The sequence below is a fragment of the Triticum urartu genome, chromosome 1 (assembly GCF_003073215.2).
Source record: "Triticum urartu cultivar G1812 chromosome 1, Tu2.1, whole genome shotgun sequence".
In the NCBI taxonomy this organism is placed as follows: Eukaryota; Viridiplantae; Streptophyta; class Magnoliopsida; order Poales; family Poaceae; genus Triticum; species Triticum urartu.
In genome coordinates, this window is record NC_053022.1 from 69,177,306 (window position 1) to 69,190,476 (window position 13,171).

Here is a 13,171-nt window from a genome sequence, read left to right on the forward strand (position 1 = left end):
AAATAAATAGCAAAGGAAATAACTAAGTATTGGAAGATTAATATGATGGAAAATAGACCTGGGGGCCATAGGTTTCACTAGAGGCTTCTCTCGAGAGCATAAGTATTACGGTGGGTGAACAAATTACTTTTGAGCAATTGACAGAATTGAGCATAGTTATGAGAATATCTAGGTATGATCATGTATATAGGCATCACGTCCGAGACAAGTAGACCGACTCCTGCCTGCATCTACTACTATTACTCCACACATCGACCGCTATCCAGCATGCATCTATAGTATTAAGTTCAAGAGAACAGAGTAACGCTTTAAGCAAGATGACATGATGTAGAGGGATAAACTCATGCAATATGATATAAACCCCATCTTGTTATCCTCGATGGCAACAATACAATACGTGCCTTGCTGCCCCTACTGTCACTAGGAAAGGACACCGCAAGATTGAACCCAAAGCTAAGCACATCTCCCATTGCAAGAAAGATCAATCTAGTAGGCCAAACCAAACTGATAATTTGAAGAGAGTTGCAAATATAACCAATCATACATAAAATAATTCAGAGAAGATTCAAATATTTTTCATAGATAAACTTGATCATAAACCCACAATTCATCGGTCCCAACAAACACACCGCAAAAGAAGATTACATCGAATAGATCTCCACAAGAGAGGGGGAGTGATAACCCACAAGTATAGGGGATCGCAACAGTTTTCGAGGGTAGAGTATTCAACCCAAATTTATTGATTCGACACAAGGGGAGCCAAAGAATATTCTCAAGTATTAGCAGCTGAGTTGTCAAGTCAACCACACCTGGAAACTTAATATCTACAGCAGAGTGTTTAGTAGCAAAGTAATATGATAGTAGTGGGGGTAACGGCAGCAAAAGTAGTGTTTTTGGTATTTTGTAGTGATGATAGAAATAGCAACGAAAAAGTAAATAAGCGAAGAACAATATATGGAAAGCTCATAGGCAATGGATCAGTGATGGAGAATTATGCCGGATGCAGTTCATCATGTAACAGTCATAACATAGGGTGACACAGAACTAGCTCCAATTCATCAATGTAATGTAGGCATGTATTCCGAATATAGTCATACATGCTTATGGAAAAGAACTTGCATGACATCTTTTATCCTACCCTCCTGTGGCAGCGGGGTCCTAATGGAAACTAAGGGATATTAAGGCCTCATTTTAATAGAGTACTGGAACAAAGCATTAGCACATAGTGAATACATGAACTCCTCAAACTACGGTCATCACCGGTAAGTATCCCGATTATTGTCACTTCGGGGTTAAAGGATCATAACACATAATAGGTGACTATAGACTTGCAAGATAGGATCAAGAACTCTCATATATTGATGAAAACATAATAGGTTCAGATCTGAAATCATGGCACTCGGGCCCTAGTGACAAGCATTAAGCATAGCAAAGTCATAGCAACATCAATCTCAGAACATAGTGGATACTAGGGATCAAACCCTAACAAAACTAACTCGATTACATGATAGATCCCATCCAACCCATCACCGTCCAGCAAGCCTACGATGGAATTACTCATGCACGGCGGTGAGCATCATGAAATTGGTGATGGAGGATGGTTGATGATGACGATGGCGATGGATTCCCCTCTCCGGAGCCCCGAATGGACTCCAGATCAGCCCTCCCGAGAGGTTTTGGGGCTTGGCGGCGGCTCCGTATCGTAAAACATGATGATTTCTTCTCCCTGATTTTTTTTCTCCCTGAAACCAAATATATAGAGTTGGACTTGAGGTCGGAGGAGCTCCAGGGGGCCCATGAGGTAGGGGGCGCACCCCCCACCCTCGTGGACAGGTGGTGGGCCCCCTGGTCTTCATCTTTTGCAGGGATTTTTTATTATTTCCGAAAAGATGTTCCGTGAAGTTTCAGGTCATTCCGAGAACTTTTGTTTCTGCACATAAATAACACCATGGCAATTCTGCTGAAAACAACGTCAGTCCGGGTTAGTTCCATTCAAATCATGCAAGTTAGAGTCCAAAACAGGGGCAAAAGTGTTTGGAGAAGTAGATACGACGGAGACATATGAAATCCCCCAAGCTTAAACCTTTGCTTGTCCTCAAGCAATTCAGTTGATAAACTGAAAGTGATAAAGAAAAACTTTTACAAACTCTGTTTGCTCTTGTTGTTGTAAATATGTAAAGCCAGCATTCAAGTTTTCAGCAAAGATTATGACTAACCACATTCACAATAACGCTTAGGTCTCAGGTTCACTCATATCAATGGCATAATCAACTAGCGAGGAATAATAATAAATCTCGGATGGCAACACTTTCTCAAAACAATCATAGTATGATATAATAAGATGGTATGTCGCTAGCCCTTTCTGAGACCGCAAAACATAAATGCAGAGCACCTTTAAAGATCAAGGACTGACTAGACATTGTAATTCATGGTAAAAGAGATCCAGTCAAGTCATACTCAATGTAAACTAACAGTAATTAATGCAAATGACAACAATGCTCTCCAACTGGTGCTTTTTAATAAGAGGATGATGACTCAACATAAAAGTAAATAGATAGGCCCTTCGCAGAGGGAAGCAGGGATTTGTAGAGGTGCCAGAGCTCGGTTTTGAAATAGAGATGAATAATATTTTGATTGGTATACTTTCATTGTCAACATAACAACCAAGAGATGGCAATATCTTCCATGCTACACACATTATAGGCGGTTCCCAAACAGAATGGTAAAGTTTATACTCCCCCTTCACCAACAAGCATCAATCCATGGCTTGCTCGAAACATCGAGTGCCTCCAACTAACAAGAGTCCCATGGGAAGTTTTTTTTGCAATTATTTTGATTTAGTTTGCATAAAGCATGGGACTGGGCATCCCGGTGACTAGCCACTTTCTCGTGAGTGAGGAGCGGAGTCCACTCCTCTTGAGAATAACCCGCCTAACATGGAAGATACGGACAACCCTAGTTGATACATGAGCTATTCGAGCATACAAAACAGGATATTTATTTGAAGGTTTAGAGTTTGGCACATACAAATTTACTTGGAATGGCAGGTAGATACCGTATATAGGTAGGTATAGTGGACTCATGTGGAATAACTTTGGGGTTTATGGGATTGGATGCACAAGCAGTATTCCTGCTTAGTACAGGTGAAGGCTAGCAAAAGAATGGGAAGCGACCAGCTAGAGAGCGACAACAGTCATGAACATGCATTAAAATTAATCAACACCGAATGCAAGCATGAGTAGGATATAATCCACCATGAACATAAATATCGTGAAGGCTATGTTGATTTTGTTTCAACTACATGCATGAACATGTGCCAAGTCAAGTCACTTAAATCATTCAGAGGAGGATACCACCCTATCATACCACATCATAACCATTTTAATAGCATGTTGGCACACAAGGTAAACCATTATAACTCATAGCTAATCAAGCATGGCACAAGAAACTATGATCTCTAGTTGTCATTGCAAACATGTTTACTCATAATAGGCTGAATCAGGAACGATGAACTAATCATATTTACAAAAACAAAAGAGGTCGAGTTCATACCAGCTTTTCTCATCTCAGTCAGTCCATCATATATCGTCATGATTTCCTTTCACTTGCACGACCGAACGATGTGAATAATAATAATAGTGCGAGTGCACTGGACTAAGCTGGAATCTGCAAGCATTCAATAAACAGGAGAAGACAAGGCAATATGGGCTCTTTTGTAAGATCAACAATAATGCATATAAGAGCTACTTCAACAATTTAATTAAGGTCTTCTCCTATCGACCCCCAAAGAAAAGAAAAGAAATAAAACTATTTACACGGGAAAGCTCCCAACAAGCAAAAGAAGAACAGGAAATCTTTTTGGGTTTTCTTTTTAATTACTACTACAAGCATGGAAAGTAAACTAATTAAAAGCTACAACTAATTTTTTTGGTTTTTCTTAAGGTTTATTAAACACACAAGAAGAAAATATAAAAAGGGAATAAACTAGCATGGATGATACAATGAAAAAGTATGAGCACCGACATCTAGCAATGAGTGTGTGAACATAAATGTAATGTCGGTGGGAAACATGTACTCCCCCAAGCTTAGGCTTTTGGCCTAAGTTGGTCTATGGCCACGGCTGGCCTGGCGGATATCCATAATAATAGTTGGGGTCATACTGAGATGAAGAAGACTCTGATTGCCACTGGTTGGCAATCATCTCCGGATCCCACTAGTAGTTAGACTGTCGTGGAAGATCAACTGGTGGTTCCGACTCTGGCTTTGTGGTTGGTGCAGGGTTCCGGTAGGCATGAATGTCCTCCGGCGAGACGAGGTACTGGCCTGCAGATAAATCAAACAAGGAAGGAGCAGGCAAGGTAATAGTCTCCGGATGATGTTTATCAAAGAACAATTTGTATTTAAGCACCCCTTCCCTATTCTTTATAATGAAATCATGTGCTACCATACTCTTATAATCTAAATAAACACGAGGCAGCAATTTTTCTTCTCATAATGCCTAATAGGTATGTTAAAATGTGCAGCTAGGTGTGAAGCATAGATACCACCAAAGATGGGACCCTTTGTACGGTTCAGACTCAAACGTTTAGCAATAATACCGCCTATACTCACAGAGTTATCACAGAATCAACCATGGAACAAAATAATAATATCAGGAACACTAAGGTTTCCATAGTTTCCGCGACCAATTAAGCAACGACTAGCAAATATTGCAAAGTAGCGTAAAATAGGAAAATGTATGCTAGTGATTCGTGCATCAGAAACCTTCTTCATTTCCCCTACGGTGATGGTATCAATAAACCCATCCACATCGTCACGATGTGGTTCCTCTATTTTTCCCTCGAAAGGGATCAAACAAACCCGACAAAAATCATAAAGTGACATCTTCTTAACCACATCATATAAATGAAACTCTACTGAATGAGGTGATTCCCTAGGATAATAGTAGAAGTTTTGCACAAAAGTATTGGTGAGTAAGAGATATTGTTCGTGTTGGTCGTGGAGGAAGTCGGTGAGGCCTGCATTCTTAGCCAATTCATAAAAATCCTCATAAATCCCAGTGGCTCTCAAGAAATCATCAGAGGGCCATTCACACTGCGTAACCTCCGCGGTGCGAGGCAGATTATACTTGGGCTTCTGTGCCTCTTCATTTTGCTTTCCCCTTGAGCTTCGGCTCGATGAGCCCCTCAAAAATCTCTTTATCATTTACTGAAAAATTCTGAAATTTTTAGTAACTTCAAAATAAAATTAAGCCAAACTCAATAATATTGGTAGCAACTACTCATACAAGTGTGTAGAGCCTATATCATGCATCAAAACTACTTGGAACCATATAAATTTGACATGCAAGCTCAAGAACATGATCACCTAGGCAGCACAAATTTGCAATGAATAAAGCACTAGAACAAAAACTAATTGGACCAATGGAGGAGTCACATACCAAGGAACAATCTCCCCAAGCAGTTTTGTGAGAGGTGCTTTGAGCAAGGAGATCGAAAATGGCAGCAAAACGAGCTTGGACTCGGGTTTGAGCTGGATATTCGTGTTTGTGGGAGGAAGAAAGAGTGTGTGGGTGAAAGGATAAGTGGAGGAAGGCCACCGTGGGCCCATGAGGCAGGGGGCGCACCTAGGGGGTAGGGTGCGCCCCTGACACTCGTGGCCAAGTGCTAGCTCCTCCTGATGTGTTCTCAGTGCCAAGTATTCTCAAATATTCCAGAAAAAATCATATTTAAATTTCAGGGTCTTTTGAGAACTTTTATTTTGGGGGTATTTTTATATTGCACGGATAGTTCAGATAATAGACAGAAAAAACTATTTTTATTTTATTTAATATAAATAACAGAAAGTTAAAGTGGGGTACAGAAGGTTGTGCCTTCTAGTTTCATCCATCTCATGCTCATCAAAAGAAATCCACTAAAAAGGTTGATCAAGTCTTGTTAACGAACTCATTCCGAATAACATGGAACCGAAGAAATTTCGAATAACACTATGTTACCTCAACGGGGATATGCACATCCCCAATAATAAGAATATCATATTTCTTCTTGACACTAGGAAGAGGAAATTCAAAACCTCCAAATATAATCGATGGAATTTTTCCAATAGAATTGATACTGTGGACTTGAGGTTGTTTCCTCAGAAAGTGTACCATATGCTTATTACCATTAACATGAAAAGTGACATTGCCTTTAGTGCAATCAATAACAGCCCCTGCAGTATTCAAAAAGGATCTTCCAAGAATAATAGACATACTATCATCCTCGGGAATATCAAGAATAACAAAGTCCGTTAAATAGTAACGTTTGCAACTACAACAGGCACATCCTCACAAATACCGACAGGTATAGAAGTTGATTTATCAGTCATTTGCAAAGATATTTTAGTAGGTGTCAACTTATTCAAATCAAGTCTACGATATAAAGAGAGAGGCATAACACTAACATGGGCTCCAAGATCACATAAAGCAGTTTTAATATAGTTTCTTTTAATAGAGCATGGTATAGTGGGTACACCGGGATCTCCTAGTTTCTTATGTATTCCACCTTTAAAATTATAATTAGCAAGCATGGTGGAAATTTCAGCTTCCGGTATCTTTCTTTTATTAGTAACAATTCCTTTCATGTACTTAGGATAAGGATTCATTTTAAGCATATCAGTTAATCGCATATGCAAAAATATAGGTCTAATTATTTCAGCAAAGCGCTCAAAATCCTCATCATCCTTTTTCTTGGATGGTTTGGGAGGAAAAGGCATGGTTTTCTGAACCCATGGTTCTCTTTATTTACCATGTTTCCTAGCAACAAAGTCTTTCTTATCATAACGTTGATTCTTTGATTGTGGGTTATCAAGATCAATAGTAGGTTCAATTTCTATATCATTATCATTGCTAGGTTGAGTATCAACATGAACATTATCATTAACATTATCACTAGTTTCAGGTTCATTACCAGATTGTATTTCAGCATCAGAAATAGAGATATCATTTGGATTCTCAGGTGTTTCAGTAATAGGTTTACAAGAAGCATGCAAAGTCCTATCATTTTTCTTTTTCTTCCTTTTAGAAGGACTAGGTGCATCCACATTATTTCTCTGGGAATCTTGCTCAATTCTCTTAGGATGGCCTTCAGGATACAAAGGTTCCTGAGTCATTTTATCACCTCTAGTCATAACTCTAAGAGCATTGTCATTATTCTTACTATTCAATTCATTGAGCAAATCATTTTGAGCTTTAAGTACTTGTTCTACTTGAGTGGTAACCACAGAAGCATTTTTACTAATAAGTTTAAGTTCACCTTTAACATTAGCCATATAATCACCCAAGTGCTCAATCATATTTGAATTGTTTTTCAATTGTCTACCAAAATAAGCATTAAAATCTTCTTGCTTAGCCATAAATTTATCAAACTCATCTAAGCATGGGCTAGCAAACTTAGTAAATGGGATTTCAGCTTTATCATATCTATAGAGAGAATTTACCTTTACTACCTGTGTCGGGTTATCAAGACCACGAGTTTCTTCAATAGGTGATGGATCAAAATCATGTGTTTCTTCAACAGGTGGTAAATTAAGACCATGTATTTATTCAATAGGAGTTAAATTCTTAACATCTTCAGCTTTAATACCTTTTTCTTTCATAGATTTCTTTGCCTCTTGCATATCTTCAGGACTGAGAAATAGAATACCTCTCTTCTTCGGAGTTGGTTTAGGAATAGGCTCAGGAGTTGGTTCAGGAACTGGCTCAGGAACTGGTTCAAGAAGTGTCCAATTATTTTCATTTGTCAACATATTATTCAATAGAATTTCAGCTTCATCCAGTGTTCTTTCCCTGAAAACAGAACCAGCACAACTATCCAGGTAATCTATGGAAGCATCGGTTAGTCCATTATAAAAGATATCAAGTATTTCATTTTTCTTAAGAGGATGATCAGGCAAAGCATTAAGTAACTTGAGAAGCCTCCCCCAAGGTTGTGGGAGACTCTCTTCTTCAATTTGCACAAAATTATATATATCTCTTAAAGCAGCTTGTTTCTTATGAGCAGGGAAATATTTAGCAGAGAAGTAATAAATCATATCCTGGGGACTACGCACACAACCAGGATCAAGAGAATTAAACCATATCTTAGCATCACCCTTTAATGAGAACGAAAATATTTTAACGATATAAAAGCAACGAGTTCTCTCATCATTAGTGAACAGGGTAGCTATATCATTTAATTTAGTAAGATGTGCCACAACATTTTCAGATTCATAGCCATGAAAAGGATCAGATTCAACCAAAGTAATTATATCAGGATCAATAGAGAATTCATAATCCTTATCGGTAACACAGATAGGTGAAGTCACAAAAGCAGGGTCAGGTTTCATTCTAGCATTAAGAGATTGCTGCTTCCATTTAGCTAATAACCTCTTGAGTTCGTATCTATCTTTGCAAGCTAAAATAGCTAAAGAAGCTTCTTTATCAAAAACATAACCCTTAGGAATAACAGGCAAGTCTTCATCATCACTTTCATCAGTATTATCAGATTCAATATTTTCACTCTCTCTAACCCTAGCAAGTTGTTCATCAAGAAATTCACCAAGTGGCACAGTAGTATCAAGCATAGAAGTAGTTTCATCATAAGTATCATGCATAGCAGAAGTGGCATCATCAATAACATGCGACATATCAGAACGAATAGCAGAAGCAGGTTTAGGTGTCACAAGCTTACTCAAAAAAGAAGGTGAATCAAGTGCAAAGCTAGATGGCAGTTCCTTACCTCCCCTCGTAGTTGAGGGATAAATCTTGCTTTTTGGATCTCTCAAGTTCTTCATAATGATAAGCAGATATAAATCCCAAGTGACTCAAAGAATAGAGCTATGCTCCCCGGCAATGGCGCCAGAAAATAGTCTTGATAACCCACAAGTATAGGGGATCGCAACAGTTTTCGAGGGTAGAGTATTCAACCCAAATTTATTGATTCGACACAAGGGGAGCCAAAGAATATTCTCAAGTATTAACAGCTGAGTTGTCAATTCAACCACACCTAGAAACTTAATATCTGCAGCAGAGTGTTTAGTAGCAAAGTAATATGATAGTAGTGGTAACGGTAGCAAAAGGTAACAGTAGCAAAAGTAGTATTTTTGGTATTTTGTAGTGATGATAGAAATAGCAACGGAAAAGTAAATAAGCGAAGAACAATATATGGAAAGCTCGTAGGCAATGGATCAGTGATGGAGAATTATGCCGGATGCGGTTCATCATGTAACAGTCATAACATAGGGTGACACAGAACTAGCTCCAATTCATCAATGTAATGTACGCATGTATTCCGAATATAGTCATACGTGCTTACGGAAAAGAACTTGCATGAGATCTTTTGTCCTACCCTCCCGGGGCAGCGGGGTCCTAATGGAAACTAAGGGATATTAAGGCCTCCTTTTAATAGAGTACCGGAACAAAGCATTAGCACATAGTGAATACATGAACTCCTCAAACTACGGTCATCACCGGTAAGTATCCCGATTATTGTCACTTCGGGGTTAAAGGATCATAACACATAATAGGTGACTATAGACTTGCAAGATAGGATCAAGAACTCTCATATATTGATGAAAACATAATAGGTTCAGATCTGAAATCATGGCACTCGGGCCCTAGTGACAAGCATTAAGCATAGAAAAGTCATAGCAACATCAATCCCAGAACATAGTGGATACTAGGGATCAAACCCTAACAAAACTAACTCGGTTACATGATAGATCCCATCCAACCCATCAACGTCCAGCAAGCCTACGATGGAATTACTCATGCACGGCGGTGAGAATCATGAAATTGGTGATGGAGGATGGTTGATGATGACGATAGCGACGGATTCCCCTCTCCGGAGCCCCGAACGGACTCCAGATCAGCCCTCCCGGGAGGTTTTAGGGCTTGGCGGCGACTCTGTATCGTAAAACGTGATGATTTCTTCTCCCTGATTTTTTCTCCCTGAAACCAAATATACAGAGTTCGACTTGAGGTCGGAGGAGCTCCAGGGGGCCCACGAGGTAGAGGGCGCGACCTAGGGGGGCAGGCACGCCCCCACCCTCGTGGACAGGTGGTGGGCCCCCTGGTCTTCTTCTTTTGCAGGGATTTTTTATTATTTCCGAAAAGATGTTCCGTGAAGTTTCAGGTCATTCCGAGAACTTTTGTTTCTGCACATAAATAACACCATGGCAATTCTGCTGAAAACAGAGTCATTCCAGGTTAGTTCCATTCAAATCATGCAAGTTAGAGTCCAAAACAAAGGCAAAAGTGTTTGGAAAAGTAGATACGGCGGAGACGTATCAGGGAGAACTTTGTATTGAGATCCAAAAAGAGAGAAGAAGCCATCTAGCTAATAAGTATGGACCCGTAGGTCTGAAGTAAACTACTCACACTTCATCGGAGAGGCTATGGTGTTGATGTAGAATCCCTCCGTGATCGATATCCCCTCCGGCGGAGCTCCGGAAAAGGCCCCAAGATGGGATCTCATGGATACAGGAAGTTACCGCGGTGGAATTAGGGTTTTGGCTCCGTATCTGGTAGTTTGGGGGTACGTAGGTATATATAGGAGGAAAGAGTACGTCGGTGGAGCAACGTGGGCCCCACGAGGGTGGAGGGCGCGCCTGGGGGGGCGTAGGCGCGCTCCCTACCTCGTGCCTTCCTGGTTGATTACTTGACGTAGGGTCCAAGTCCTCTGGATCATGTTCGTTCCAAAAATCACGTTCCCGAAGGTTTCATTCCGTTTGGACTCCGTTTAATATTCTTTTTCTGCGAAACCCTAAAATAGGCAAAAAAACAACAATTCTGGGTTGGGCCTCCGGTTAATAGGTTAGTCCGAAAATAATATAAAAGTGTATAATAAAGCCCAATAATGTCCAAAACAGGATATAATATAGCATGGAACAATAAAAAATTATAGATATGTTGGAGACGTATCAAGCATCCCCAAGATTAATTCCTGCTCCTCCTCGAGTAGGTAAATGACAAAAACAGAATTTTTGATGTGGAATGCTACTTGGCATAATTTCAATGTAATTCTCTTAATTGTGGTATGAATATTCAGATCCGAAAGATTCAAGACAAAAGTTTAATATTGACATAGAAATAATAATACTTCAAGCATACTAGCTAACCAATTATGTCTCTTCAAAATAACATGGCCAAATAAAGTTATCCCTACAAAATCATATAGTCTGGCTATGCTCCATCTTCACCACACAAAGTATTCAAATCATGCACAACCCTGATGACAAGCCAAGCAATTGTTTCATACTTTTGGTGTTCTCAAACTTTTTCAATCTTCACGCAATACATGAGCGTGAGCCATGGACATAGCACTATAGGTGGAATAGAATGGTGGTTGTGGAGAAGACAAAAAGGGAGAAGATAGTCTCACATCAACTAGGCGTATCAACGGGCTATGGAGATGCCCATCAATAGATATCAATGTGAGTGAGTAGGGATTGCCATGCAACGGATGCACTAGAGCTATAAGTATATGAAAGCTCAACAAAAGAAACTAAGTGGGTGTGCATCCAACTTTCTTGCTCACGAAGACATAGGGCATTTTGAGGAAGCCCATCATTGGAATATACAAGGCAAGTTCTATAATGAAAAATTCCCACTAGTATATGAAAGTGATAACATAGGAGACTCTCTATGAAGATCTTGGTGCTACTTTGAAGCACAAGTGTGGTAAAAGGATAGTAGCATTGTCCCTTCTCTCTTTTTCTCTCATTTTTTAATTTGGGCCTTTTCTCTCTTTTTTATGGCCTCTTTTTTTAGTCCGGAGTCTCATCCTGACTTGTGGGGGAATCATAGTCTCCATCATCCTTTCCTCACTTGGGACAATGCTCTAAAAATGATGATCATCACACTTTTTTATTTACTTACAACTCAACAATTACAACTCAATACTTAGAACAAAATATGACTCTATGTGAATGCCTCCGGCGGTGTACCGGGATATGCAATGAATCAAGAGTGACATGTATGGAAGAATTATGAACGGTGGCTTTGCCACGAATACAATGTCAACTACATGATCCCGCAAAGCAATATGACAATGATGGAGCATGTCATAGTAAACGGAACAGTGGTAAGTTGCATGGCAATATATCTCGGAATGGCTATGGAAATGCCATGATAGGTAGGTATGGTGGCTGTTTTGAGGAAGGTATCTGGTGGGTGTATGATACCGGCGAAAGGTGCGCGGTATTAGAGAGGCTAGCAATGGTGGAAGGGTGAGAGTGCGTATAATCCATGGACTCAACATTAGTTATAAAGAACTCACATACTTATTGCAAAAATCTATTGGTTATCGAAGCAAAGTACTACGTGCATGCTCCTAGGGGGATAGATTGGTAGGAAAAGACCATCGCTCGTCCCCGACCGCCACTCATAAGGAGGACAATCAATCAATACATCATGCTCCAACTTCTTAACATAACGGTTCACCATACGTGCATGCTACGGTAATCACAAACTTCAAAACAAGCATTTCTAAAATTCACAACTACTCAACTAGCACGACTCTAATATCACCATCTCCATATCTCAAAACAATTATCAAGTATCAAACTTCTCATAGTATTCAACACACTCATAAGAAAATTTTATTATTAATCTTGAATGCCTAACATAATTAAAGCAAATTACCATGCTGTTTTGTAGGACTCTCAAAATAATCTAAGTGAAGCATGAGAGAACAACGGTTTCTATAAAAACAAATCTACCAACGTGCTCTAAAATATATACGTGAAGCACTAGAGTAAAAACTATATAACTCGAAAGATATAAGTGAAGCACATAGAGTATTCTAACAATTTCCGAATCATGAGTGTCTCTCTCAAAAAGGTGTGTGCAGCAAGGATGATTGTGGAAAACTAACAAATAAAGACTCAAATAATACAAGACGCTCCAAGCAAAACACATATCATGTGGTAAATAAAAATATAGCTCCAAGTAAAGTTACCGATAGAAGTAGACGAAAGAGGGGATGCCTTCTGGGGCATCCCCAAGCTTTGGCTTTTAGGTGTCCTTAGATTATCTTGGGGGTGCCATGGGCATCCCCAAGCTTAGGATCTTGCCACTCCTTGTTCTATAATCCATCAAATCTTTACCCAAAACTTGAAAACTTCACAACACAAAACTTAAAGTAGAAAATCT